The sequence below is a fragment of the Canis lupus genome, chromosome 16, assembly GCF_048164855.1.
Source record: "Canis lupus baileyi chromosome 16, mCanLup2.hap1, whole genome shotgun sequence".
Taxonomy (NCBI): domain Eukaryota; kingdom Metazoa; phylum Chordata; class Mammalia; order Carnivora; family Canidae; genus Canis; species Canis lupus.
In genome coordinates this window covers 2,293,192-2,315,987 of record NC_132853.1, presented here as the reverse complement: position 1 = coordinate 2,315,987, position 22,796 = coordinate 2,293,192, and the positions used below count along the sequence as shown (strand labels likewise).

At 46.7% G+C, this 22,796-nt stretch overlaps 1 long non-coding RNA gene across 4 annotated transcripts in view; it reads left to right on the top strand.

Annotated features, from left to right (window-relative positions):
- Window positions 1-22,796, top strand: part of LOC140607405 (uncharacterized) — a 77,316-nt gene that overhangs the window by 22,701 nt on the left and 31,819 nt on the right. For 2 of the 4 annotated variants that reach the window (XR_012009439.1, XR_012009440.1), the window contains exons 3-4: window positions 4,466-4,709; window positions 15,133-15,418. The exons of the other annotated variants lie outside the window; for them this stretch is intronic. This is a non-coding gene — a long non-coding RNA (uncharacterized lncRNA). Of the gene's footprint in view, window positions 1-4,465; window positions 4,710-15,132; window positions 15,419-22,796 lie in introns of those variants that run through there. 4 annotated transcript variants of the gene reach the window in all.

The window sequence follows — 22,796 nt, the reverse complement described above, 5'->3', positions numbered from 1 at the left end:
GTTTAAACCCCTTGTTTACAGTGAGTGCTTAATTACCCGTGACTCTTATCTGTTCATTAAAGCAACTCTCCTAAGGGACCTTTTCTTGACAATACAGGGTTAGTCGTTCATTCGCATTAATTTAAAAGTAATAAAAATTTTGCAATGTTCTATAATTCAGACTTATCACTAATTCACCAACATCCTCCCTCCAATTATTCCAAATCAGGAAAGTTCTATTATTTAACAGCAATATATCCAATACTCAAGGGAAATAATTTCTATGTCACCACCTAGAATTCAATACCAATAATATAACTATATAATCCCTTCATCTGGACAGAGCTGAAATTTTTCAAAACATTTAACCACCCATTGTTTTCTCTGATTCACATAACAGGTCAGGAGTATGATGCCCATTTGTCAGGGAACTGATGCTTACAGTGGTGAAGTGAGCCGCAACTCAGGCTCACAAAGCCGACTACTGAAGCAGTCAGAATTGGATCCAAGGGATCTCAGTGACCTCAGTTTCTCAAAACACAGTTGCCCCTAGAGAAAGCCAGACAGAACTCTCCCCCTTGGCTGTGTCTCAGGTAAAATGTAGTCCTTGGCAGTTTGTCACTTCATCTGCTCCAGGGTATTGTTTCAGGAAATAGGAAGAAGCAGAGAGATTTTTAGCAACAGGAAGAAATTCCTCAAAAACCTGTTTGTTCCCTCCCTCCGTCCATTTCAGCCTGAGACGCATCTTCCGTATTCACTGTATGCTAAAGCCAAAGACTGGCTCCTAAGTGGGTCTGATTGCTGAACCCAAGGACCTCGAGGTCCGATAAGGGGAGATGGAGTCAGAAAAAACTATTCCAACCCAGCATGACTTGTGGGGGGGCAGGGTGGGCAGTGCAAGAGATGGTGGGAGTGCATAGAAGGGTGGTCAATGCACTCTGTGGGGTGGGGAATCCGGGAAGGAGAGTGACATCAGTTGAGTCAGCCATGCAAGGTATTAGGGGCTAAACTGTGTCCCCCAGGAATTCATATTAAAGTCTTAACCCCCAGTACCTCAGGATGTGACTGCATTTAGAGGTAGGGTCTCTGAGGAGGTAATTAAGGTAAAATGAGGTCATATGAGTAGACCTTAATCCAGTATGACTGATGTCCTTACAAAAAGAGGAAATTAGGACACAGGCACTTACAAAGGGAAGGTGATGTGAAGACACAGGGAGAAGATGGCTGTTCACATGCCAAGGAGAGAGAATATATCCTTCCTTTAACATTGCCAACACCACAATCTTGGACTTCTAGCTGCCAGAAATGTAAAAAAAAAAAAAAAAAAAAAAAAAAAACCAACCAACCAACAAACAAAAAACACCCCACTAAACTAAATCTCTACTGACTCAGCCATCCAGTCTGAGGTACTATGTAACGGCAGCCCGAGGTATGTGTGGGCAGTTGCCAGTGCTTGGTGGCTATGGGCTGCCCTGGTGGGGGCAGGGGGCAGGGGGCAAGACTAGAGAGGGAGCCTGCATCAGAAGTTGGGGGACTGTGCAACCCAGGCTCAAGATTTTAGATTTTTCCTAAAGGCCATGCAGTCCATGGAAATTTTTAAGCCAGAGAGAAGGAGGTCTCTAACTACAGGCACCCAAAAAAGAAAGGGAAAAAAACCTAACAAGACCATGACAGACAGAACAAACAAATCTTAGAAGTGGCCCCCTGAGGCCTCTGGCTCATGGAAACGGGCCGTGCGGCAGACCACGCAGCAGAGGGAAGCACACAGGCTTTGAAGCCAAACAGATCTGGATTTGGATTTTTAGCTTCACTATTTTGTTCATGCTTTCATCAATTCACTCATCTAGCAAATATTTACTGAACACCTACTATGTGTTTCAGGCACTGGGGATGCATCAGTGATCCAAATACAAGGCCCATGTCCTCCCAGAGCCGCCATCCTGCCAGACAAAATGAACAAATACATCACTAAATATGAACATGTCAGGTGGATGATAAGAGCTGTGGACAGAAGTAAAGCAGGGAAAAGGACAGAGGGAGGGACTATTAGATGGGGTGGTTAGGAAAGCGACGTTGAAGCAAATGCCTGGAGGAAGGAGTCAAGCAAAAACCTGGGCAAGAGCACACACTCTCAGTGGTGGAAAAAGCAGGGGCGAAGGCTTGGCAGATGTGTCAGATAGACTTACAGCTGCTTCCCAAGCCCTTCCAGATCCAGAGGCCGCAGTTACTGGACTTTGGTGCTTTGACCATAGTGTCTTCAGGAGTCATAGGGACGTAGGTCTGACCAGGTAGGCTGAGGAGTGGATGGCAGAGGGAACGGAGAACACAGCTCCGGCCAACTCTTGTGAGAAGTTTTGCTTCAAAGATCAGGTGAATCGGGTGGTGTCTGGAGGGGGTGTCTTCATGAGAAGGTTCCTTCTGGGGGACATCAAATGTGTTAGTGTGATAATGTGATGGAGTGAGTGGAAGGGGATACTGATGGTCCAGGAAGGAGAGGTAGTAACTACACAGGTCAGATCCTTGCTGGTGAGAGGGGGAGGTTCTGGAGCATTTCCATGTAGGCTCCGGCCTCACCAGGCGGCAGAGAATGTGGAGAGCAAGTGAATACCTTGGTGAATACAGAGTGGGGAGACTGGAGTGTGTCCATCTAGTCTCATGGTGCACTGGTACTGACTCAAGAGCAGATGGTCAAATTTAAGGTGTTTTGGTGAGCTGGTAATTAAATCATTGGCTGTTTGAAACAGGCTATAGTGGGAACATTTACACTATGGGAATTGGCAAGTGCTACAAATCAGGGCCTTCTTATCCAGACAGCCAGTTGCTGAGTATTTTCTAACACATCCAATCCAAAGAGCTGGTTGTCTTCTGATCATCTCATGCTCTCAGTGATACAAGAAGGTGAAGTGGTAGGATAGGAACAGGAAGAGGGAGGAAGGGAGCTGGAGATCTGAGGAGAAAGATAAAAATAAACAACAGGAAACTTCCCGGGCTGTCCCACAGTACTGAGAGCCCTCTTCCTGGCCACGTGCCCCCGGGCAATTTGCTTGGCCACTTTGAGCCTCAGTTTGTACATATGTAAATGTGGAGTCCCCTTTTCAAGGTTATTGGGAGCATGAAGTGAGGTAAAATAAAGCATAATAAGCATCTGCCCCGGAAGAGACAGTGGACCGGCTGAATGGCCTGTGATCTGGTCTCAGGTTTGCAGAGGAAAGAAAAGTTCTTGCTTTAGTCACCGTAGGAGGTGGCTGACACCTCCTGTCCACTCCCAGCTGACCTCCTCTGTGGACTGGGAGTCCAGCTTCAGGCTTGGAACATATTACCCCAACTTCCCCTGATCTACATATTTATCACAATACAGCAACTGCATAATTTAAATTGGGTGTTAAAAAATATTCCAATGTGTTATGTGATTTTGCATTCCTGGGTGAAGAAAAATTGCTGCAAGAAGGTGGTTAATTATTTCAAAAGACAAATTCCATGCAATAAAATAAAAATAGACTCTGTCCAGAGGGAAGTGAGAAAAAAAGGGGGGGAGAAATGAGGAATGGTCCTCTGTAAATAGAATGTGGATGTTTCCTCAAGTAGTGAGTGAGTAGATGGGACAGAGATGGGCTCTAGGCACCTATCACATGGCCAGGAGAGGAGAGGACAAGGGGTAGTGGGGAGACCAGTGAGGAGGCTGTGATTGCTTGGGACATGATGGAGCCCTAGGCAAGGGGAGGGAGGGGTGATGGAGTGAAGCGGTGAGGTCTGAGAGAAAGTGTTGACAGACATTGGTTAAATGTGGAGCACAGAGGTGAGGACTTTTTATTTAAGTGAGGGGTGGACAGTGGTGCCTCTTGCTGGAGTTCTTAATGAAATCCAATAAAGAGCCACTCTCTTCTCCATCTGAGTCCTGATTAATTGAAGAAATAGGACCAAGGGTAATGAGGCCAAATGTCACCTTAGCTCCTGGTAAAGGCTAGATGAGGGGGCATAGCTTTGGGTGGAAGCCACATAGGCCTGTAAGCTGAACCCCCATATAAGGTCCATGTGCCTCTTGGGAAGTGCTGACCTGGGGAACCTGCCCAGGAGGTTCTGGTAGCCAGAGGAGCACACCAGAATTTCCGTTCCCTGAAGGGAGCTTGCTCCCAGGGATAAAAGGAAAGCACCAAGCCCAGTTTATTCTTCCTACATGAATCAATCACAATACTCACTCTGCCTCCTCTGGGGCGGAAAAGTGGAGGGAGGAAGAGAAAGTGAAGTTTTACCCACTAAGCCACGTGAAAGGTGATATCGGGCATTATCCCCAAACCCCTGCACAGAAATGGGGCAGCAGAGGATGAGCAGATTCCAAGAGTGATGGACTCGGGGCTGGCTGGGGAGACCCAGTGCCGTGCGACCTGCTCATTTGCAATCAGACACATCAATCCAGATGTGCAAGGGCATGTGTACCCAGGATGGTGAGTTTCCCCTCACTTGCCTTCTCGTGTGATTTCTTGAGCAGGAGAGGAAAGGGGACTTTAGGACAAGTGCCAAGAACTTTGCAGAAATCTTCCTTGCTCATCCTGTACAAATCTGTGAAGCCTTCTGGGTCTCCTCCGTGCCGAGTGGCACTGAGGCCCGCTCTGCGCTGCTGGCCCTTCAGCTCCTGGCTCTGGTTCTTCTCTGGCCCCCTCTCATGGCACAGAAGACTCTCCGGGGGTGTGCTGAGTGCAGAAAGCAAGTTGACCATCAGCAGAGAGGGCAAGGTGAGTCCTTCTTTCTAGGGCAGCATAAAGATTCCATCTGGGCACAGACCTGCCTGCTCTCCCTGCAGGTTGGGGTGGGGGCTCGTGCTCCAGTGTCTTCTCCAACTCTCGACATGGCCTCTGTCAGGTGACATGTGGCCTCAGCCAGGGGACTTCATTCAGCACTTCTTCAGGGCATGATTGTTGTACGGCATGTGACAAGTCATGTGTGCTGATGTAATGACTCTGGAGAAATTGTTTTTATGAGAGATGACAGGAGCTGCGAGCCAGCTGGCCCGGGAGGGTGCAGAACCCTTATAGGGGAGTACTGCTCCCTTATTAAGGAAAACACCCTTGTGGGTCAGTTTGGTCAGGCCATGAAGAGTTGGTGGCTCTGCCCATAAGGAGGGAGGTCCTAGCTGTCCAGGGGCACTTAGAGGGAGGGGGTCTGGAAGAGAAGAGTCTAGAGAGGGCACCACTGTGACCCAGGAGGCTGAACAAAGCAACTCCCCATGGTGGGAAAGCCTGACACCTGCTAGCAGGGACCATAACTGACTTCCATGCAAAGCTGCTTGCCATCGTACTCAGCAGCAAGTTGTATGGGTAGTTCTTTGCGGAATGAGGAAGAAGGATGGCAGTGCCAGTGTGCCATGCTGTGCCCACAGCCTGGAAAGCAGTGGCCTGAGAGGGAGCTGCGTATCAGAGAAACAGGCTGCAGTGTGGCCTTGAGACAACCCCTCTCCCAAATAAAGCAAGTGACAAAGTGCCCTTTAGGGGCAGGGTTAATGTGGGAGCACACCAGGGAGGGGACTAGGTCCTGCTATTCATGGGATGAGAGTGGTCATTCTGTTTAAATATTGAGGTTAAGGGTGACCCCAGAGTTGTGACAGACCCGGAGGTCCATGGGCAGCACTAATGATGAGTTACACACTTGATGGTTTAGGTTCCTCTCCATGATGACATTTCTCCCACTCTTAGGTTTTCTATTTGACTTCTTGAGTGGGAGAGAAAGTTTGGGCATTTCAGCCAGTGCCCACAAGTACTGGGGAGTGGGCGAGTGGCTCACATGAATATCACATGTCACATTTGTGACATTGGGGAAAAGGACCTATCTCACTGGCACGGGTGTAGATATAGGGTTGGACTGGTGGTGGACAGTGGACAGGTGCAACCGTCTCTGGGGCCAAGTGGCACTGCCTCCTCCAGCCCCTGTAGACTGGCAGTTGTAAGAGCCACAAAATCTCACTTGGCCCCACCGTGGGGCTCTATAGGCTGCACACCATAGGCCCACAAAGACGCAAACACAGCCTCTGCCCCCAGCAAGTGGGTTGGCAGGGTACAGATCCATGGGGAACGTACATGGTCTGTATTAAGAATTGCAAGAAGTCAGCTGGTGAGGAGTTTTGAGGCTGCCATCATGTATGGGCATATATAGTTCATCGTGCTTGGGGGTAGAGCAGCTGGGTATCTGTTGTGAGGCTGTTCAAGGGTGGATGTGATATATTTGTGTTTGAAGGTAAGTGGGTGTCGGTGGTGGATACACCTGTATGCTTAAAGATACACATTTACATGTGTAATTGTGTGTGTGCACGTGTGCAAGCATCTATCAGAGCATGTGAGCACCGATTGGGAGGGTGGGAAAGTATTTGTTTTTGTTAAATGTGCGTGAGTATCCGCAAGTGTGAGTACGTGGAATGTAACCGGAGGATGCAGACATGCACATCTGTGTGTGTGTGTGTGCGTGTGTGTGTGTGTGCAGGTCCATGGTGACTGTGCATTACTCACCATGAGACCTTGGGCAAGTTACTTAACCCCTCTGTGCCTTAGTTTCCTCATGGGTAATATTGGGATCTTTAGTTGTGATGAGGATTCCACAAGATGGTTGATACAGACCTAGAAGAGGTCCTGGAATGTGCTAAGTGCTAAGTCCATGTTTGCAATTGTTATTCCTAAGTGTGAATTTGTGTACGTGAGTATTCATGTGTGAGTGTGTGTGTGTGTGTGTGTGTGTGTGTGTGTCGCACCCTTGTGAAGGGGTGGGAGGCCCAGGTCTCAGGTAGGTGATTCCTGGCACAAGGAAATCCAAGACAGATGGGCGGGAGGCCCAGGGCCTGCAGTGGGGCATGAAGCCAAAGCCTGAGGCTAGACCCAGGCCCAGCTCCTCTCCCAAAAGCACTGAGCCCCTTCCCACTCTCTCCTGGGAAGATCAAGAACCTGAGCCAGACTGGGGTTCATAGGGACCTCCTGCCCTCCTGCCCCTATGGCTGGCCCAAAGAGCTGACAGGAGGTGGGGGCTGGGGACTGGCAAGCCAAGGGACCGATCCCCCCTGCTCTGCAACCTGACAGCTGTGGCCCAATTAAAATCAACAGTTCACAGGTGTTCCTGGTAATGACTCACACACAGAAAGCTCTGCTCCCTTTAGGGCTCTTCTAAAAAAATTTAGAGCTCTTTAAATTTTATTCACCTACAACATCAAACTCAGGGAGGAAGTCATAAAAGAGGATGGGGGAGGGGCCACTGCACACATGTGCGTGTGCGCACACACTTACTCACTTGTAGGCAGTTACGGACATAAACGAGCACACACATGCACACCCCTTTGCCATGCCAACACACACCCTCACACACACAGACCAAGCATCCACACACCCAGACACACGCTCAAACACACACACCATCCAAATCCATACCTACTGTCACACGCACCTCCCGAGTGACCCATACCTAACACCCACTCACATCTGCCCCAGCTGTGTCAGTGCTCTCTTGCTGCATAACAAATGACCACAAACTGTGGCTTAAAGCAGCACATATTGATTACCTCCCAGTGTCTGTGGTCGGGAGTCTGGCTGTGGTGTGGCTGGGTCCTCTGCTCCGGGACTCACAACTCTGCAGTCAAGGTGGCTGCTCGGCTGCATTCTTACCTGGAGCCTACTCTGGAGGGGATAATCCCCCCTCTAAACTCACTCAGGTTGTTGGCAGAATGCATTTCTTTTTGGCCTATGACTGAGGGCCTGGCTTTTGCTGGCTGGTGGCTAAAGGCGGCCTACAGTTCCTGGTCCCAGGGTCAACCTGAGTGTGGCCACTTACGTCAGCAAGCCAGCAAGGAGAATTTCTCTAGTCTGTGCTGGCCAGCCAAGACTGTGGGTACGTGCATGTGTATGTTGTGTGTATGGTACCTCATCACAGGAGTGACATCCCATCACCTTTGCCATATTGTATTGGTTAGAAGGAAAGAAATGGTATAGATATGAATGTTGGCCACCCTTGGGTCTCTCTACACCTGCTCACGTGCATTTATCCACCCCTGGATGCACATACTCAAGGATCACACACCACATAAGCTCATTCACCAATCCTTTAGCCAACCCTCGTACACACACTCTGCAGTCTTCAGGCCACCCAGAAGGTTCTGCAGAGCCTGGTCAGACAGGTGAGCACTTGACACTAAAATCACTCCGGTAGCCAAACACCCTCAGAAACCAAAGCAATCCCACTCACTGCCCAGCACCTGTTCCCAGCGTCACTGCCTCTTGTGGCCTTTCCTGATTTCCCAGCGCCTGGTCCCACTCAGCCCTACTCTCCACATGTTCGTATTCCAGGCATCTACATGGGCTTGGTCCCTGGACCGACACCCTTGAATCCTGGACTAGGTCCAACATCTGCCATCCCTCCCCCAGCCTTGGTCTTGCCATAACCTGGACCCTACCTGGTATGACTGGCAATTCCCTTTAAGGCAACACTTTTTAAAGTCCCAACGCTCACACCATCCCTCCTAGCTTCAGGCCAGCACAGACTGGTTTTTGGGGTGCCTTTGCCAAGTTTATTCAATTGTCTGAAAATGTTGATTAACAATGCATAGCCCTATGGCACAGCACCGGAGGCTGCTCCAAAGGCTGGCATGGTGAGGAGGACATGGCAGAGGCTTGGAGCCAAGGGGCCTGGGCAAATCTCTTCTTCTCTCTGAGCCTCCACCCTCCTGCTTACAAAATGTGAATAAGAATTTTGTCTTACCAGTATCAACTAGAGCTAAGCCTACACCTATCCTTTAAAAAAATTTTTTTAAAGACTATTTATTCATAAGAGACACAGAGAAAGAGAGGCAGAGACACAGACAGAGGGAGAAGCAGGCTCCACGCAGGGAGCCCGACGTGGGACTCGATCCCGGGACTCCAGGATCACGCCCTGAGCCAAAGGCACATGCTCAACCGCTGAGCCACCCAGGTGTCCCAGGCCTACACCTATGCTATGACCAATTATTCTACTCCTAAGTATATATACCACAGAAATGTGTACACATGTCCATCAAACCACAATTATAGAATGTTCATAGCAGAGCTATTCATAACAGCCCCAAAATGGAAACCACACAAATGTTCATCAGAATAGAATGGATTCTCTCTCTCCTCTTCCTTCTTTCTCTCGATATATGTACATAAACACACACATTTTTTCAATGCAAGGACATTCTCTTACATACCTTTTTCCTATAAAGAAATCGAATCCTGATTGAACATGGACCGTAGAGGAGAGGAAAAGAAAGAAAGAAAAGAATGCAGTGGATACACATATTGTGCATACACAAAACATCAAAGAAAAAAACAGGCCACAATCGCAGGCACCAGCATGTGTGAAACTCATAATATTGAACCAAGGAAGCCTGACACAAAGGTGGACATACTTTGTGACTCCACTTGTAGGAAGTTCAAAAAGGAGCAAAACCAATCTGCAGTGTTAGAAGTCTGGGCAGTGGCTGCCCCGGGCAGAGATGATACCTGGAAAGGGGAACACAAGAGGTGCAGGCTATGAGGGTGAAAAGCCGCTGAGCCGGACACTTCTTATTCTGTGTGTGTATGTTACCTCCGACGACAACAACAACAAAAACTTTAAAATAGCAGAAGATTGGGACACTTGGGTGGCTCAGTGATTGAGTGATTGAGCGTCTGCCTTCAGGTCAGAGCGTGATCATGGGGTCCTGGGATCAAGTCCTGCTTCTCCCTCTACCTATGTCTCTGCCTCTCTCTCTGTGTCTCTTATGAATAAATAAATAAAATCTTTAATAAAAAAACAACAGAAGACTGCCTAATACCTGATTTGCACCTGGTACCTAATAGCCACTCCCAGTAAGACTAGCTCTTCTTTCTCCTTTCTGAAGAGCCTTCTTCTTCGTGAGGGGCACAAGAAAACCAGAATATTCTGTCTTCTATTAGCATTACACTCACACCAAGCAGTGAGTCTCTATCTTGTGTCTCTATCCCCAGACACACTCCTTTTTTTGTTTTTTGATTTTTTATTTATTTATGATAGTCACACAGAGAGAGAGAGAGAGAGAGGCAGAGACACAGGCAGAGGGAGAAGCAGGCTCCATGCACTGGGAGCCCGACGTGGGATTCGATCCCGGGTCTCCAGGATCGCGCCCTGGGCCAAAGGCAGGCGCTAAACCACTGCGCCACCCAGGGATCCCCCCAGACACACTCCTGAAGCATCTTCGGTGTATTCTAAACATTTTTCACAAGCTTTGACTTTTCCTGAGCCTTCAAACCTTTAAACCTGCATTTCAACCCTCTCTTGCTCCTCTGGATCCTTCTTAATTATGCTCCTCCTTCCATCTTGGCTGAGCTGGGTAGCGTACCCAGGGTGTTCCAACTGATGTCTCCTGCTGCTCCTCCCTTCCTGGTCGGTCCCTTGGCCCCTTGTGGTTGGATTGTCAGAATTTCCTCTCTGCTCTCTCATTCTTCAACTTAATAACCAGCGTCAGCCTTCCTGTGAATTGACATCCATTCTCCAAAGGAAGTGGAAGCCCAGGGAACAATCTGATCCAGGTGCTGCCAGGGTACCGGGACAGCTGGGAACACGCGGGCATCCTACTTGCATGAGGACTCACCAGGCCTCCAGGGATATAACCTGGTAATGACTTTGGAACTGACAGGTGGGCCCAGGTAAACCAGGACTCACACTCTCAAATTCAAAACAGGAATTTTAATCTGTTAATCTCAGAGGCTGTCTGAGTCCTGCTCTGTGGAAGAGGAGATTGGCAGTCCTTGGTTTCTGAGGCTGGGTGACAATGACAATGAGAAGGAGCTAAGGTCAACCTGATATTGAACAGGAGTTGGAAAACTTTCTCTGCAGAGGGCAAAAATAGTAAATAGTTTAGGCTTTGCAGGCAAGACGATACATAAATGAATGAGCAGGTTGTGTTCAAATAAACTATGTTTACAAGATAGGCATAGTTGCGGACCTCTGATATAGAAGATTGTCCATCCTTTGAGAAATTTCCTTGAGTCTCTTGGCCAAGGTAGCTATGCAAACATCAGGCTCTGAGTCTCTGGGCAAGATTAACAGAATTGTACCAACTGCTCTGAAATGAGAATTGATCTCAGGCCCTCTCCCGTCTTCAGCCACCCTGGACAGGGACTCAGGTAGATTCCAAGTGTGACTACTTCATTCCCATCACCCTCCACAATGATGAATGGGCCCCACAACACCAGGACCGGACAGGATCCATCCCAACTATTTCCTGTCACTTATTCCCCACTGCTTGTCTGCATTTGGCACCTCTTTTGCCTGCTTTGTTAGCCTTAATGCAGGTCCTCATCCCACTTCCCTCCTGGAAAACTGTAGTGGCCTCCACTGGTCTCCCTGACTCCTCCATCCTTCCTCTGCATCACTAGGGGAATAATCTCACCTAACTCCAATCATGCTATGCCTCCAGAACCTTCCATGGCTTTCCATGGCCTGTTTACAGAACCCACATTCCTTAACGTAGTACAGTGAACATTACTATTTGGCTGCCCAGCCTCTTCCCATTTTGGGGGCTCCTGTCCTTTTTCTGGAAACTTCTTAGTCTCTCATCCCCAACACACATGCACATGTGTGCATTTCATCCAAGGATTCTGGCAGTAGTGTTGATCAACAAGACCCTTCCCCGAGCCACAGTCGATTGGTCCAGGTGTGGGCAAATGACTCAAGTTGGATCAATCAGAGGCCCTGCCTGGGATTTTGGACCTGGAGCTGAAATGAAAGGTCAGGCTCTTTGGATGGCTGAACCTTAAGACATGTAATCCTAAGAGCCTTGTTGGCCATGGCCTGCTGTGAGCCAGGAGAAGAAAAGGCCAGGCGTCGGAGGAAGGAAAACAGACTAGAAGCATAGAGGGAAGCTGGGTAGTGAGCGTTCCCTGGGCTGGCTATTGGAGATGTCAGGCCCAGGTTCTGTCTGCACCCAACTCTTGCCCTCAGGGAGCCAGCAGGGCCCTCCAACCCTCTCTCTCTTGGGCTAGTCTCCCAGGGATGCCCTCTGTTACTAGGAGCCAGGAGTGACATTCCATATATCATAATTGGGTCATGCAACCCTGACAATCAGGGGCATTGTCCCTGGAGTACAGTCCCAGGGTCATCTGGTATTCAGGACGTTCACTTTTTAATTGCTTGAGGATGGAGAGATCCAGCAGTTCCAGGGAAGAGCGAGGGTGGCCTGGTATCAGAGATGGTAGGGGTTGCTGTCCAGGGATTTGGGCCAGCAACTATTTACCAACCAAAGAGAAGTGTTATAATATCTAAAGTAGATGCCAGCCTGAAATAAGCCAAGGCTGCCAGCAGAGCTGACCAAACTGATACAACCAAAGTGAACCTTCACACTCAGACTCCACCTGTCTTAGCCAGCTCAAGTGGCCACATAGGCCAAGTGGCTTCAACAACAGAAATTCATTTTCTTGCACCAGTTCTGGAGGCTGGGATCAAGGTGCCAGTTGATTTGGTTCCTGGTGAGAGCTCTCTTCCTGGTTTGTAGTTGGCCTTCCTACTGTGTCCTCACATGACTAGGGGAGAGAAAGACACTGCAAGCTCACTGGGGTCTCCTTATAAGGACACTAATCCCATCAGAAGGGCCTCACCCTCATGACCTCGTATAATCTTAATCATCTCCCAAAGACCCCACCTCCAAACACCACACTGCGGCTTAGTGGTTCAACATGTGGGTATTAAGAGGACGCCAACATTCAGTCCATAACACACCTTACTATCAACATTCACTCAACAAACATTTATGGCATGCCAACTCTGTGCCAGGCGCTGGGGATCAGTAGTTTTAAAGACAGCGCTGCCTCTGCCCTCTTACACCCTAATAGGTTATGCTAGTCTAGGGACGATCTCCCAGGGCACCCTCTGGAATTCCTGGCATTCCTTCTGGAATGCCCTTGCCCTGCTTCTCTGACCTCATACCAGCCTCCAGCTGTCCTCTTCACAGAAGACCTCTCGAAATCTCCAGTCTTGGGGCCCCTGTGTGGCTCAGTCAGTTAAGCGTCTGCCTTCAGCTTGGTTCATGATCCCAGGGTTCTGGGATCGAGCTCTGCATCAGGCTCCTTGCTCAGTAGGAGCCTGCTTCTCCCTTCTTTGCCACTCCCATTAGTTGTGTGAACTCTCTGTTAAATAAAGTCTTAAAAAAAAAAAAAAAACCCACCTCCAGTATACATGGGCTCCCTTCCTCTGCCCCTTTTATTACAAGCTCTCTTCATGCTGCTGTCCCTTAATCTCCTGGAATCCACCTCATGTTCACATTTTTTAAAAAGATTATTTATTTATTTATTTATTTATTTATTCATTCATGACAGAGAGAGAGAGAGGCAGAGACACAGGCAGAGGGAGAAACAGGCTCCATGCAAGGAGCCCAACGCGGGACTCAATCCCAGGACACCAGGATCACATCCTAGGCCAAAGGCAGCGCTAAACCGCTGAGCCACCTGGGCTGCCCTCATGTTCACATTCTTTGTGTCCATCTCCCATCTCCCATACCCCCCAAACACACAACAGCTGATGGCTTTCAGAGGACAGGGACGGGGTCAGAGTTGTCTCTGTGCTGCCCAGCAGCAGTTATCCCTGAGTGCTGCACATAGTAGGGGCTTTAACTGGCCTTCTCATTGATCGCTGATCATCCACTTTTATTCTGCAGATATGCTCTGCTGATGGACTTGGTAAGGAGTGAATGGAATGCCAATAATTCCACAAAGCCACGCTGATTACATTCCCCCTCCCCGCACCAGGCCCGGAGCTTTTCACTGCTTTCTCCCATCTATTTCCTATTGGACAAAGGTCAAGCCCCTTAACATTAAGGGCTAATAAGTTGCTACCTGCTCCGGGCCCTGCTTACATCTCCAGCTTACCTGGAAGCTCCAATCATCCCGAACCACTAGCTCTTGCTCTCCTCTCTTGCTGCTGGGCTTTTGCACATGCTATTCTGTCTACCTGCCTCAATCTCCCCAGTATTCCTCCTCTTTCTCTTGGCTAATACTAGCTTACTCCAGGAAGTCATTCATGATCTGTCTACCCCGATTCCCAAAGCCTGGTCCAGTGCTCCCCTACACACCCTCGTAGGACCCCGTCCTTCCCTTGTCGTAACATTTATCATTGTCATTACCTATTAAATTGTTTACCTCTCGTAAGATCTATGTGGGCAGTAACTACCTTGCTCAGCCGAACGTGGTACCCAAGGACCTAACAGAGTGCCTAGAACCTTGCTTTTCAATGTGTGATCCTCAGACCAGGAGCATCACCATTATCCACATGCTTGTTAGAAACGCAGCTCTAGGGGATCCCTGGGTGGCTCAGCGGTTTAGCGCCTGCCTTTGGCCCAGGGCGCCATCCTGGAGTCCCAGGATTGAGTCCCGCATCGGGCTCCTGGTATGGAGCCCGCTTCTCCCTCTGCCTGTGTCTCTGCCCCTCTCTCTCTCTGTGTGTCTATCATAAATAAATAAATAAATAAAAAATAAAAAAATAATAAATAAATAATAGATAAATAATAAATAAATAAATAAATCTTAAAAAAAAAAAAAAAGAAATGCAGCTCTGGGGGTGCCTGGATAGCTCAGCTGGTTAAGTGTCCGACTCCAGGTCAGGTCATGATCTCGGGGTCGTGAGAACGAGCCCTACATGGGGCTCTATGCTGGGTGTGGCGCCTGCTTCAGATTCTTTCTCTCTCTCTCCTTTTGCCCTCCCCACCCCCCACTTTTGTGGGCGCTCTTTTTCATGCTCTCTCTCAAGAAAGAGAAAGGAAGAAATGCAGCTCTAGCACTCCTGCCCCACCCCCTGACCTAGCCTACCTATTTTCTATATTTGAACAAATCCTAGGGAACTCATGTGCGCATAAAAGTCTGGGAAGTACTTATTCGGGTCAGTGGTTCTCAGACATTGGTAGCTCCTGGAGAATTGTTTAAACTATTGAGGGCTGGGCCCCCTCTCCCCGAGAGTGTGAGGTACTTGATCTGAGGTGGCGCATGCACATCTGGAGTGGTTAAAGCTCTCCATGTGACCCTAAGGTACAGCAGAGCTTAAGAACCCCTGGTCTGCTCAGTAAATCCCACTTGAACAAATGAGCCGAGGTCTATTGAGCATTTCATATAATCCTCACAGCAACCCCGCGAGGTATGAAATAATACTGTCTCCATTTCACAGATGAGGAAGGTGAGGCTGCCAAAGAAGAATCACCAAAAGCAGTTGGCAGAGTCCACAGCTCCCGCTCTTTGGCCTGCTCCAAGCTGTCTCCCGGGACAGGGACAAGGACCTTCCTTGGGAATGGGACTTGGCTCCAATCCTGGCTCTCCCTCCACGAGCAGGCAGCAGCCCCTGTAGGCACATGGGAAAACAAGCCTCCTGGGGCACTAGGAGGCAAAAACACACATAAATAAAACTTGAACCCCAGTGCCCGCTGCGAAGATTAGGCATATATTTATAAAAATCACCAGAGCCACTGTTCCTCGGTTTCGTGTTTCATTTACGGCGAACACAAATAGCTTCAGCACGAATATCTGGGATCAAAACAGAGCTGCAGGTTCCGGAGCATCTGTGCTATAGGAGGTGCAGTATGCGCTGAGATAATTTTAGCCAAATGTGTTATAAACAAGATCTGCAGAACTGCGCGGCGGGCTGAGTTTTGAAAACTTAGGATTCTAAATGTATAAATTGTTTGGAACATTTAACATCTAGTCATTAAGCAGTCACCCCCTTGCCCTCCGTTTTCAGCGAGAAGCTTGCCGCACGGCAGCCTCCAGCTGACACCCCCTTCCCCAGTATTAAATAGGGACCACTAGACTGTGATGTACACACACGCGCGCGCACGCGCGCACATAGACACACGCACACAGGCACATGCACACACACACCAGCTGGTCCAGACCATTCCTTGGAAGGCAGAAGCAGCGCCAAAGCAAAACATCCATTCACCGCTGTGCTGCAAAGACCCTTTCTCAGACACGGAGGCCTCTTTTTCTATTGAATTTTTAAAACCAGTCTTACACCTCGTGTTCCAAACAGCCTCCTAGGATGGGGCGGGGGGGGAGGCAGGGAGGGAAGGAGGTAGGCATTGGGATGTTTATACCTATCATGTAGTCTGTACTACTTTGACCCAGGAAGGATACTGTTCCCTCTTTACGAAGGATAAAACTGAGGCTGAGAGAATTGACATGCCCAAATCAGAGAGCTGTCAGGAAGCAAAGCTGGGATTTCAACAGAAGGGGAAATTGTCTAAATGGCAGCCATATGGCAGACAGGGAGTCTTGATACCCATTTGAGTTGTTTCTTTTAGAATACCTGAAATCCTTCTTTACCCTGTTAAACAATCCCTTTTGAATCACAGCACCATGTGTACATGGCAGCAAATCAAATGGTACAGAAAAGGTTGTGATCAAAAGCAAGTCTTTCACTCCTTCCTACCCTCACTCCCACCTACCCCATCCCACCTGGAAAAAACAATTAAAAAAAAATAGTGTGTCTTCCTAACTTTCTCTTAGTAACTCCATATCTCTAGCTAGTTTGTTTTTCTTTCGATTGCTTGGTTTACCATCTTTGTACAATATCAATTCCATGAACTGAAAGATGAGAATTTAGCTCATATAGTCTACCTCTTTTCTTCTTTTTCTCCCAACATGTGATGCTTAAATAATTATTTTTAAATCTCTTATTTGTTACCTTTGAAACTCTAAACAGTATGCAAATAACTTACTTAAAGCCATTGTTTCTTGTTCACAACTCTTAAACTTTTTTTTTTTTAAGATTTTATTTATTCATAGAGATGCAGAGAGAGAGAGAGAGGCAGAGACCCAGGCAGAGGGAGAAGCAGGCTCCATGCAGAGAGCCCGACGTGGGACTCGATCCAGGGTCTCCAGGATCACACCCTGGGCCGAAGGCGGCGCTAAACCGCTGTGCCACCGGGGCTGCCCTCTTAAACTATTTTTTAAAGAATATTTCTTGACCCCACATTTTGCAGGTGAGGGTTTTGCACTTCTACCCTTTGCTTCTCCTTTCTGCCACTTACAATTTTATTTTCCCACGGTCACTAGATATTTTCACTAGCATTTATAAACCACAACAAATACCTCTGTGCTTGGCCCATAGTTTGACTTTAAGGTCAAAGTCAAGAAATAGCATTTACATTAAGACTGTGTAAATATTCCTCATTGATGAGTCAAATAATAACAGTATTTCACTTCTCTTAAAATCAAATATCAGGACCCCTTAGGTCACTTAGTAGGAGACTTTTCCATACATCACAGTCAAATTGATTCTCTTTTCTTATGATCTATCAAACACTAAAAACATTGCCACATTTTAGTTTATTTTGTATTTGGACCATGACTTTCTTACAAATGTTTGCTTTTCCTGGAGTTTCTGGTTGCCTTTATTTTCTTTTTTACATTTTATTACATCTTCAATTTCTTTTCAAATTTTCTATTACTCCTCTAGTTTGTTGAATCCCCCACTTCCTCAGAAACTCCTCTTTCCAACTCACCCATTTACCTCCTCCCTTCTGGATAGGTTGCTTTCTAACCCTACAACCTCACTGTCATTCTATTGTTTTGGGATTGGACTCACCATTCCTAAGTCTCATGGTTTTTCTTTATGGGCTTACTTCCTTATTACTACTAGAATATATTTTCAAATAACCTCCTAAAAGGGAGTGTATGGAAAGTAAATTTTATGGATCACCACATGTCTAAAAATGTTCTCTCCCTCACATTTGACTGATAATAAGGATGGACATAGCCTCTAAATTGCAGACCATTTTCTTTCAGAATGTTTTTTTTTTTTTTTTTTTTTTTTTTTAAAGAATGTGGGCAGCCTCGGTGACAGTGTTTTGGCACCGCCTGCAGCCTGGGGTGTGATCCTGGAGACCTGGGATCGAGTCCCACATCGGGCTTCCTGCGTGGAGTCTGCTCCTCCCTCTGCCTGTGTCTCTGCCTCTCTCTGTGTGTCTATGAATAAATAAATAACATCTTAAAAAAAAAAAAAAAAGAATGTTGGGGAATCCCTGGGTGGCTCAGCGTTTAGTGCCTGCCTTTGGCCCAGGGCGTGATCCTGGAGTCCTGGGATCGGGTCCCACGTCAGGCTCCCTGCATGGAGCCTGCTTCTCCCTCTGCCTGTGTCTCTGCCTCTCTCTCTCTCTCTCTGTATGTGTGTCTCTCATGAATAAATAAATAAAATCTTTAAAAAAAAAGAATGTTAAAAATATTTCTCTTTTATCTTTAGAACCCAGTGTTGCTGATGGGAGGGCTAGTGCTAATCTGATTCCATTCTTTTGTTGGTGTACTGCTTTTTCTCTCTGAAAATTTTTAGGATTTCTCCTTAACCTTAATATTTCACAAAGGTATACCTAGGTGCAAGTATTTTATCCATCGTACTGGGTATATACTGGGCCCTTTCAATGTAAAGATTGTTTGTGAAATTCTCTGCTGCTATTTCTTTGGCTATTTCCAACCCCCTCTGTTCTCTGTTCACTCTTTCTGAGGCTCAAAATGGTCCAGATTGAATTCATCCTTATAATACATACGTACCTATGTGTTTCAGGGTCTCTGGTGAATTTTTAAAATTATAGTCTTAATCCTACAGAATTATTTCTTGTCTTCTAGTTGTTCATTTGTTTCATGACAACTTGTCTTGGTTTTATGGCTATAGTATTTTATAAACTGATTATATTAGAGTATATGTTAAAATTCTCTTCTGTTTTCTAAATTAGTTCTATTTCTTCTCAGGTCAATTTTTCTATTTAGCTTGATCTCTTTAGAAAATTTCATGATGTTGATTCTCTTGATATGCTTGCTGCTCCTTGAGTGTCTGTTAATATTTATAAAAGGACTGTGTGTTTTCTCTGCTGTTTTATAAGATTAGTTTTTTATTAGGCCTCCCATGAACTGAAGATTTTAACTTTGTGCTCTACATAGGATAGGGGAAAAGATGTGACTGGCAAGACTTTGTTTTAAGGCAAGTATGCCAAGAGTCAGCCCCTAAATGTTAGAATAAAGAAACCTTCATTCTAGGTCACTAAAATGCATAGTAGGAGCCTTAGATTTCCCAGACAACTTTCTTAGTTTCTTTACAAAAGAACTCTGGTTTTTGGCCTGGGGTAAATGCTGCAGCCTGCTTCCTACACGAGGTAAAAGACAGGGCTGGAGAGATTGGAGAGACAAGCATGTAATCCCATGTACAGACCTGCAGGTAATGTGTTGCCCACTCTTTGCAGGTACAGAAACTAAAGCTCAGAGAGATTGCGTTGCTTGCTCAAGGTCACACAGTCAAAAGGGAACATTTCCCATGTAAGTTTCTAGGATTTAACAGAGCTGAGATCAAAGTGGAATCTGGAAGGAGAGACTCCAACTTAAGACAGAAGGACCCATAAAGGGAGGAAATATTTGCAAATCATATATCTGATCAAAGATTTGTATCCAGAAGATCCAAGAATGCTTACAACTCATTGGCAAAAAGACAAATAACTCAATTACAAATGGGCAAAGGATCTGAATAGACATTCTTCAAAGAATTTATACAATGGCCAATATGTGAATTATATTTCAATAGAGCTATTTTAAAAAGGAAGGAGAAAACAGATGGGAAATAAGGAAGGAATGAAACCAGAATATTATATTTTCATTCATGGTATGGTGACAAGATGGGGCAGGGAGGACCCATGCTTAAATAGGGGTAAAAGACAAATGGGACCTTCTCAGGAGTACAGAGGTGGGTGGCACAAGCAGGAGACTAGACTAAGAGGGCAAATCAGTGAGGTCTTTTAACAGTTACCCCTGATACTTTGGGTGGCTGCACCTGTCTTAAAGTGACACTTGCATTATAATGACATTCCCAACTCCCTCAACTGGAGCAGGGTGTGGTCCTCTCATGGAAAAGCTCCTCCCACCCTCACCCATTTCCACCCACCCCTGCCTTCCAAGAACAGGCTCTACTTATAATAATAGCTACATTAGTGGCAGGCAATTAGGATAAACTGTTTTAAAACATGTTTTTACTATAGAAAATTTCATGGTTGGGGATCCCTGGATGGCTCAGTGGTTTAACCCCTGCCTTTGGCCCAGGGCGTGATCTTGGAGACCCGGGATCAAGTCCCACATCAGGCTCCCGGCATGGAGCCTGCTTATCTCTCTGCCTGTGTCTCTGCCTCTCTCTCTCTCTCTCTCTCTCTCTCTGTGTGTGTCTTTCATGAATGAGTGAATAAATAAAATCTTAAAAAAAAAAAAAAGAAAGAAAGAAAATTTCATGGGCAGCCTGGGTGGCTCAGTGGTTGGGCGGCACATTCAGTACAGGGCCTGATCCTGGATACTTGGGATCTATTCCCACGTTGGGTTCCCTGCATGGAGCCTGCCTCTCCCTCTGCCTGTGTCTCTGCCTCTGTGTGTGTGTGTGTGTGTCTCTCATGAATGAATAGGTAAAATCTTTTAAAAAAAATAAAAGAAAAGAAAATTTCAAATGTGTACAAAAATAGGATAGTATAATGAACCCCCATGTGCTCATGTCTTAGCTTCAATGGCTATTGATGTTTTGTTAATCTTGTTTCATTTATGCACCCCACCACTACCATATGCTAAACTCTGTACTTATACATATGTTATTTTGTTGAATCATCACAACAAGCCCATGAACTAGGTCCTCTGATTATCCCACTTTTCAAACTAAGGCCCAGAGAGGTGAAGTTGCTTGCCCAAGGAAGTGGCAATGCTAGAATTCGAACCCAGGACCATCTGATTTCAGGCCCTGTGTTCTTATGCTATCCTTACTGAGGTGCTATAGAGGGGTAGAGAAGGATATCCCCATCCTCTCACCAGCAACCCTCAATCTCAATACCTGCCATCTGGGACCCATCTTGCAATAAGTGTTGACCCAGGGAGGCTAAGTGCTGTCAGTGCCAGGGTGGAAGTAGAAGAGTCAGAAGCAAGAGCTCTGCCATAGCCGACTCTATGAGCTTAGGTAAGTCACTGCCCCTCTCTTAACTTCAGGTTCCTCACATGTCAAATAGGAATAAGACTCCCTACATCACAGAACCACTGTCATCAGGTTTTAAAGACACAAAGGAGGGCACCTGGGTAGCACACTCAGTTAAGCAAATGGCTCTTGGTTTTGGTTCAAGTTGTGATCTTGGGGTTGGGTGACAGAGACCTGAATCTGCTCCATGGTCCACTGGGAGTCTGCCTAGGATTCGCTCTCCTTCTCCCTCCACCTCTCCCTCCAGGCTCTTTCTCTTTCACAAAAAATAAATAATTAAAAAAAAGACACAAATGATCAAAGTGCCTAGCACATAGTAGGTGTCTACAAATGCAATAGAATATACAAGCTAATCTAACCTGGGGAGCTGGGATGGGAGCAGGCAGAGGAGGTAGGGTCACACCTATCTTGGGGGAGCCCTGTTTGGTTGGGGTGGAGCCTCTATAGGCGTCTAGAGACTTTGTCCCTCTAGTGTCTCAGTGGTATAAAGTCTTAATACTGGGAATTTGGGGTGCCCCATGCCAGATTCCATTCCAGCCCTGACACTGAAATAATAATGACTTTAAGCAATGGCTGCCATCACCAGGCCTTTACCATGTGCTTGATCCCTATATGAGGACACTGAGGCTCAGAGAGTAGAAGGGATGTGCTTCCCTTCCCCCTTTCCGCTTAAACAATAAGCCAGAATCTTCCACAGACAGACATCAGGATTACAAATCCTCAAATCCCTAACCATACCACTTCTTGACAGTCAAAGTTGAGCTCCAGGTGAGAGGAATGTGAAGATCATGGCAGATCCCGGAGGAAGGACATTCACATTGGGTGAGGCCATTAAGGATTTGGCATACATTAGATCTTGAGAAAGAAGTGGTTAAGATATCATTGTGGTCTCCAAAGGGAGCCACAATGATATCTTCCATCCTCACACTCTTGAAATATTACCTTGTCACTCAGCCATTAAGAAGTGACATCTATTTCCCTCCCCTTGACTGTGACCTGGCCCTCTGACTTCCTTGGACTAACAGAATGTAGTGACACTGTGATTTCCTAGGCTAAGCCTTGAGAGGTCTGCAGCTTCCACCTTCACCTCTTGCAATGCTCCTTCTTAGAACCCAGCTGCCATGCTGTGAGAGAATGCAAGCAGCCATGGGAGAGGTCCTGGTGAAGGCAAATAAAGCTCTCTGATCAATGGCTCTGGAGGAGATTCCAATCAGCATTCACTGCCAGCTCTGTGAGAGAGGCAATATTGGATCTTCCATGCCTTCCAGAGCTTCAGCTTATACCTGAGGAGCAGAATTACTGCCTAATCAACACATAGTATTATGATAATAATAAATAGCTGTTGTTGCAATTGCACAACTAGCTATTTACCCTAAAGATACAAATGTAATGATCTGAAGGGGTACCTGCACCCCAATGTTTATAGCAGCAATGCCCACGAAAGCCAAACTATGGAAAGAGCCCAGGTGTCCATTGACAGATGAAAGGATAAAGATATGTATACACACACACACACACACACACACACACAATGGAATACTACTCAGTCATCAAAAATGAAGTCTTGCCATTTGCAATGACATGATTGGAACTGGAGGGTATTATGCTGAGTGAAATAAGTCAATCAGAGAAGGACAATTATCATATGATTTCACTTATGTATGGAATTTAATAAACAAAACAGAGGAGCATGGGGAAGGGAGGGAAAAATAAAACAAGATTAAATCAGAGAGGGAGAAAAATCATAAAAGATTCTTAATCATAGGAAATAAACTGAGGGTTGCTGGAGGAGAGAAGGGTGGGGGGTTGGGGTAACTGGATGACGAGCATTAAGGAGGGTACATGATGTAATG